The following is a 7,710-nucleotide window of genomic DNA, read 5'->3' on the forward strand; positions in this document are numbered from 1 at the left end:
ATAGTCACGTTTTCTGGAACGTTCTGGAAAACGTAACTGGTGTTCCCGAATTCATGAATTAAATCGCGGTGTATTTTTGCTGGTTCACGAATTCGGGAACGCTTTTTTTGCGTGCACCATAGATGGTACGCAGCACTTTCCTTTCGAAAACTCCAAGTGCGCGATAATCATCTACGATCGTCGTTCAGATCTCGTGTCCGTAAATAAATACCGGTCTAATCAGCGTTTTGTAGATAGTCAGTTTGGTACGGCGGCGAACTCTATTCGATCGGAGCGTCTTGCGAGTCCAAAGCAAGTACGATTTCCAGCCATGGTGCGTTTACGAATTTCTCTGCTGGTATCATTATCTGAGGTCACCAGTGAGCCCAAATACACAAATTCTTCAACCACCTCGATTTCGTCGTCACCGATAGAAACTCGTGTTGGGTGGCTTACATTGACCTCTCTTGAGCCTCTTCCTATCATGTACTTCTCCGATCTATTGTCGCCTTGATCAACCGTATCAGTTTATCCGGAAATCCGTGTTCGTGCATCAGCTGCCATAGCTGGTTCCGATCGATTATATCATATGCGGCTTTGAAGTTGATACATAGATAATGTGTGGACACGTTGTATTCGCGGCATTTCTGCAATACATGGCGAACGGCGAACACCTGGTTCGTGGTAGAGCGTTCACCCATAAATCCCGCCTGGTACTGCCCCACGAAATCTCTTGCGATTGGTGTTAGTCGGCGTCATAAAATTTGGGGAGTACCTTGTAGGCGACGTTCAGCAATGTGATTGCGTGGAAGTTCCTACAATCCAGTTTATTTTCTTTTTTGTAGATGGAACACACGACGCGGCAGCACCTCATCCTACCAAACCTGGGTAATTACCCAGAGCAGCGCTCTAACCAGTGCCCAACCACCATATTCGAACAGCTCTCCTGGTAGTTGGTCAACTCGACGGGCTTTGTTGTTTTTCAGTCGGCCGATTTCCTCCTAGATTTCCTGAAGATTCGGAGCCTGAAGTCGTATGTCCTGCACGCGTGCTCCCAGGTTCATGACCATACCACCTCCGTTTGGATCAACTCACACTCGTTCGTAAGAAGGTTCCCGTTCGTGCCTTGTTCACCCTCGTGCTGTGTTGCAGCAATCTCGCCCATGCTGCATTCTTCTCCTCAACTAACTACTCACATTCGCCGTCATACCAGTCGTTTCTCTGATTCGGGAGCACCGTACCTAATTCAGCGGTTGCGGTGCTTCCAATGACGGATCGAATATCATTACAGCCATCTTCAAGAGACGCTGCGCTTAGCTGCTCTTCCGTTGGGAGTGCCACTTCTAGTTGCTGCGCGCAGTCTCGGGCTAGTCTACCGTCTAGTAGCCGCCCAATATTTAGCCGCGGTGGACGACTCCTACGCGTGTAGTACACCATCGTGAGTTTTGAGCGCAGACATACTGCAACGAGGTAGTGGTCGGATCCAATATTCACACGGAGAAAAATTTGCCGTCGATTAGAACGTGATCGATTTGGTTTTCTGTTTCTTGATTAGGTGATTTAAGGTCACTCTTGACAGAATCCAAGTATCAAAGTGCTCGCGTTTTCGGGGGCACACCACTCGATACGGAGGCGGCGGACAACTGTCGTTTTTGATGATTCAGCTTCGCAGCATGCGTGAAAAAATAAAAATGACAGTTGTGCGTTGTTTCCGTATCGAGTGGTGTGCCCCCGAAAACGCGAGCACTTTGAAACTTGGATTCTGTCAGAAGTGACCTTAACAGAGCCCACTGTCAAACCCCACCACATCCTAGACAGGTACTACAACTCGCAGATGACCTGAGAGGGATCGTCAAGCCCTTGGTCATATTCCCTGTTGCTATGCATGTGCTTCCGATAAAGTTGAGAGATTTGCCGTTCCACGAACCATGCTTCCACTCGCTAGCCTCGTTTCGTCGTTGTGATCGCTAATTGTTTCGGTCCGTCTTCTCTCATTTGATTATTCGTTGCTTAGTTCTTTTAAGGCTGGCTTGCAGGGTACTGAACCTCATAAATTTTCGAAGGATCATAATGCGTAGTTTCGTAGTCCATCTCGCACGATGAACATTGAACATCGGACGCCCTAACATGGGGAACAGACGCTTTTGTGAGCCGCACATCCGCTCGATCAAATTTGCACATCCGGAGAGGTGCATAGAATGTCACTTTGCTGTTATCACAGGCAAAGATAATTTCAATACAATGGTCCATTGACAAAGCTATTGTACTCGTGACGTTTCTCGAGATGTCACAACAAGTGACATTTCTCGACACAGATGAATGGCGCAAACCAACAAGCGATAGTGTCGTAAAGTGTTGTTTACCGTTTGTGAAGAAACAGCAGGATCGGATAGCAGAGGAGAATTATATATGAACTGATTTATGTCGTGATTAATTGAGAATTGGAGCATAGTTTATTGTTGTGAATTTGGTTTACCTAATAATTAGTTTTATTTTTATATTTTTATTAAAATTATTATGTTATTATTGTGAATAGGGTTACGGAAGCTTTCCGGAAATATCTACCGGTACCCTAGATCGAATGTTTAAATTAAAATTATACTCCGAATGAGACTAATTGATCTTGTAAAACTTACCGTGAGTTCGTTTGTAATTGAATCATTTGTTTGAGAAACTGCATAAATTCACTTTACACTATTTCAAGAAAACAACAAAAAACTGTTTTTGAACAAATTTTCACCGAATCTTTCGATTTCTTCGATACAGATCAATAGTTTTTGGCAAAACTCAACACCCTGGGGCACTTTCAGTGCAAAAAATGTAAGCAGTACTCCACAATTGCTCTTCAAAGTACGTGGACATATGTAGTTTCTCAAACAAACGAAATTTTTTTCATACATTCCTGAATAATTTTTTTGCCAGAATACGTATTTTTGGACGAGGATTCAGAATATTTAAAAATCTCATTTTGGCCAAAAATGTTACATATGCAGTTTCTCAAACAAACGGTTCAATTCATGGTCATATGTAGATTGCCTTTTATTAGGGCTCAGCAACAACCATAGTGGCATAGCTAGAGAGAAATTGTATTAAGTATAAATCTAGATAGTAGATGTTTTGTTACTGTGTATTTAAATAAATGGTCGTCGTAGATGACAATGGGTAACACGGGGTCGAGGTTGGGTTGGATTACAGCAATACATGTTGGTGCTATGTTACTTAATTCGTATTTCTTCACTTTAAATAATGCTTTATTATTTCATCAAGCGCCAGAACCTATGTGAACAAAATTGTAAATTGAAGCCAAATTTTATTGGAATATTTTTTAGCCCAGACCGCAAGTAACCCGCCCTTCGCCGAACCGATTTCTTTCAACTGCGCCCGTGTGCTTTTACGTTAACTCATACCGTTGATGTTGTAACGCTGATTTCCCGTTCGTTATGCACCCACAAAATTTGGTGGTAAATTATTTTGCATCGCTCTAGCAGCGAATAATTTTATTTAGTAATACAAATAGATTCATCATACTGTTACCAGTAAATGAGAAAACGTTTATTCTAGCCACAAACTATCCATAGTTTACAAACAACTTATACAGTTACTTTTTGTTGTTTCCATCATCGTATTATGCCATTCAATCCCATGACAGAGAAAGTTTTTCCTGCTGTTGAGGATTCTCATCTCATGGGAAGAGCATAGACGAATATCCATTGACACTAATTATATTTGCTGACATAAAGAACAGTGCGGTTGGTTCGTGTGATTATAATATACACGTGCTCTTTTTGTGAGTGAATATAATAAATCACCACTTCGACAACGCCGACAGGTGGATGAAGCTTATCTCCCGGTATCCAGGGGTAAGGATTTTTACCTCCAGTTTCCCATGGAGCTTATAGGTGTACTTTACGAAAGTGACTCTTGGTGGGTGATAGTATTTACAGCACACAAAAGAAAGTTTTGATAATTAATTTGGATGAAACTTGTTCCTTCAGGGAGGTTATTTCTGTGGAGGAGTGTATGAGACATATATTTCCTAATAATTGAAGTGATTGCTGACAACACTAGTTCCAAAACTAATTAGATGAAATCATGGTTATGACATATTTTATCTCGTTACTTCATCAAGTTTTTGCATGCAGCTCCGATTCTTTGTATTCACGCGCCACAGGCGGTTGTTAAGGGATCGGAGCAAACACAATAGACTGACCAGGACCAGGACCTAAACATAACAAATCAAAACAAAAAATACGTTGAGTTTAAAATGCCTGCCTTGGTTGCACGCTGCGACCCAAGCCACAATTCAATGAGTTCCATGAAATTAAGTACTTCCAATCAGGTATGGGAATGGGGTAATAATAGTTCGTTCCGCGGATCAGAAAAAAATAAAACAACGGCATCTACAGCTGCAGGCATAGCACCGCCAACGCTACTTAGGTATTTTATCCTCCCACTATCATTTTTTTTTTTTAATTTTTATGATAGTGATTTTAAAATTAATAAAAAGTTCATCATTTACGCCCACTATTAATGCTTTCCATAATTGCTGTTGCTATCGGCCTTTTTCGACAACAACGATGGAGCTCGTTGTTTGAGATCCAGTTGTGAGGCCGCTGTCGTGACCCGGACGAGATTTCTGAGCTCCACCGTTCGTCGCAACAATACTCAACAAATTGAGCTCCGCCATTGATTCGGTCTGACAACGCACTATGGTCCAGGATACAGATTTACGCGGAAAGATGAATTTTAGGCCAAAACTATATTTTTTAGAAAAAAGTGTTGTTCTACAAAATTGTTCGTAATAGTAAGGCCATCATTATGGTGCAACGAAAAAATAGGATGGCCCATCATATAAAAAAAATAGAATATATTTTTTTATTTTTTGGAATATTGACATGTTATGTTTCACAAAGTTGTAGCGCAGCTTATTCCAATCAATTTTGCTAAAAAAACTTTTTCGGTGGCTCTTAAGTTGGCTGATTTAGAGCAATTTTACCTAATTGGATTAGGGTGTACCTCAAAAAAACAGTATTTTTATTCTACTTTTTTTGTTTTGGATTTCTCGAAAAAGTCGTCTTCAGATGACTTTTAGAGCTCAAAAAAATGCAACTTTTGATGGGTTAATATGCTCAATATCTTCTACCGATCAAAAGTTATAATCGTTTTTCTGTCAAAATTATATTTAAATCATGAGTTGATATCTTCGGTTAGGGCAGACCAAAACAATATTTTTATACGGCATTTGGAAGAGAAATTCATATTCTTTATTATGTCAAAAAATTGGGGATATGTTATTTTTATATCTCAAGTTTTACTAATTTTACTAAAATCATGTTTTTTCAAAAAAAAATTGATATGACTCGACAATGGAAAAAGATACAGACGATATTCTTATAGCAAAACACGCGTTTTAGAAAGCCCCAAAAGTCTTCAAAAGGTGACATCTGTGAAAAATAAAAAATGAAATGAGCAGATCATAAATATTGTTTTTTGAGGGACACCCTAATTCTGGTAAGTAAAATTACTCTAAACAAGTGAGCTTAAGAGCTACATAAAAAGTTTATATAGCAAAATTGTTTGGAAAAAGCTGCGCTACAACTTTGTAGAACATTTTATGTTCATATTCGGCAAAATAAAAAAAATAAAATTTCACATTTTTATAAAATGGCCCACCCTATTTTTCGGTAACTCTATAATAAGGGCCCGAGTATGCAGAACAACTTTGTAGAATAGAAACAATTAATTGCATATTATTCGGCAACTCGGCCGTACGAAAACCATTTTTTTGTTAAATATCTTGGCTGTGCATATGCACAGCATATGTTTCGAAATGGACAAATTGATATGAAATTTGCGAAAAAGAATCTACGTGTCTCCAAAACGCGTGTTTTGCTATAAGAATATCGTCTGTATCTTCTTCCATTGTCGAGTTATATCAATTTTTTTGAAAAAACATGATTTTAGTAAAATTGGTAAAACTTGAGATAAAAAAATAACATATCTTCAATTTTTTGACATAATAAGGAATATGAATTTCTCTTTCAAATGCCGTATAAACATATTTTTTTGGTCTGCCCTAACCGGAGATATCAACTTATGAAAAAAATGTAATTTTGACAGAAAAACGATTATAACTTTTGATCGGTAGAAGATATTGAGCATATTTACCCATCAAAAGCTGCATTTTTTTGAGCTCTAAAAGTTACCTAAAGTCAACTTTTTCAAGAAATCTAAAACAAAAAAAGTAGATCAAAAATACTGTTTTTGTAAGGTACACCCTAATCAAATTAGGTAAAATTGCTCTAAATCAGCCAACTTAAGAGCTACAGAAAAAGTTTTTTCAGCAAAATTGATTGGAATAAGCTGCGCTACAACTTTGTAGAACATAATATGTCAATATTCCAAAAAATAGAAAAATATTTTCTAATTTTTTTTATATGATGGGCCACCCTATTTTTTGGTTGCACCATAATGATGGCCTTATTATTACGAACAATTTTGTAGAACAACAGTTTTTTCTAAAAAATATAGTTTTGGCGTAAAATGCATCTTTCCGCTTAAATCTGTATCCTGGACCATAGTGCAACGTCTCGAAAAACCGTAAACATTTTTTGCTTGACCTCTATTCACACTGATTGGAGTTGCTCAATAAACAAGTGCGTATAATTAGAAAATATGTAAAATCTACATAAATTACAAGGAATTGCCGATAATAATTCATAATTTTATCATAACTCCTAAATTCAATCTTATCCAGTACATTCTTCCTCTCCTCTACTCTTGAGATGTTTTATACTTAGAATGCCAATATTGCAAATATCTTTGGTTCTTAAAGAAACATCAATTCGATTCTTTCTGCACCAGTTGTGAATTGTCCATATTACAATATATAAAAACAACAGTTCCAACGACTCCAACCAACGAAACCAACCAAAATAAATAAAACTCTAATCCAATCCGAATCCAATTCAAATACAATCTAACTCGATTTCAAATCCAATTTAATCTTGATCCAATCCAAACCCTATCCAAACCTTATCGAAGTACAATCCAAATTGAACTTGAATATAAATCCAATCCAAATACAATCAAAATCTATTTTAAATCCAATTCAAATTCAATCAAATCTAATCCAAATGTAAACCAAATTCAACCAAATCCAATCCAAATCCAATCTGAATCCAATCCAAATTCAATCAAAATTCAACCAAATCTAATCCAAATTCAACCAAATCCAATCCATATCAAAATCCACTCTTAATTGAATACAAATCAAATTCGATCTAAATCCAATTAAAACTCAATCCAAATCCAATTTCAATCCAATCCAAATCCACTCCAAATCAAATTCAAATCCGTTCCAATCCAAATGCAATCCGAATTCAATTCAAATCCAATCAAAATCCAAGTGCAATCTAAATCCAATCCAATCCAATCCAAATCCAATCCAAATCCAACCCAAATCCGATCCGAATCCAATCCAATTCAAATCTAATCCAATCCAAATCCAATATCAATTCAGTCCAAATTCAGTCCGGATCCAATCTAAATCCCAAATCCAATCTGAATTCAATCCTGATCCTATCCAAATCTAATACAAATCCAATCAAATTCGATTAAAATCCAATTCAAATTTGGTCGACATCCAATCCAAATTTGACTTAAATCCAATCCAATCTAATATAAATCCTATCTAAATCCAATCAAAATTCAATCAAAATTCAATCAAAA

This window comes from Armigeres subalbatus, chromosome 2, assembly GCF_024139115.2.
Source record: "Armigeres subalbatus isolate Guangzhou_Male chromosome 2, GZ_Asu_2, whole genome shotgun sequence".
In the NCBI taxonomy this organism is placed as follows: domain Eukaryota; kingdom Metazoa; phylum Arthropoda; class Insecta; order Diptera; family Culicidae; genus Armigeres; species Armigeres subalbatus.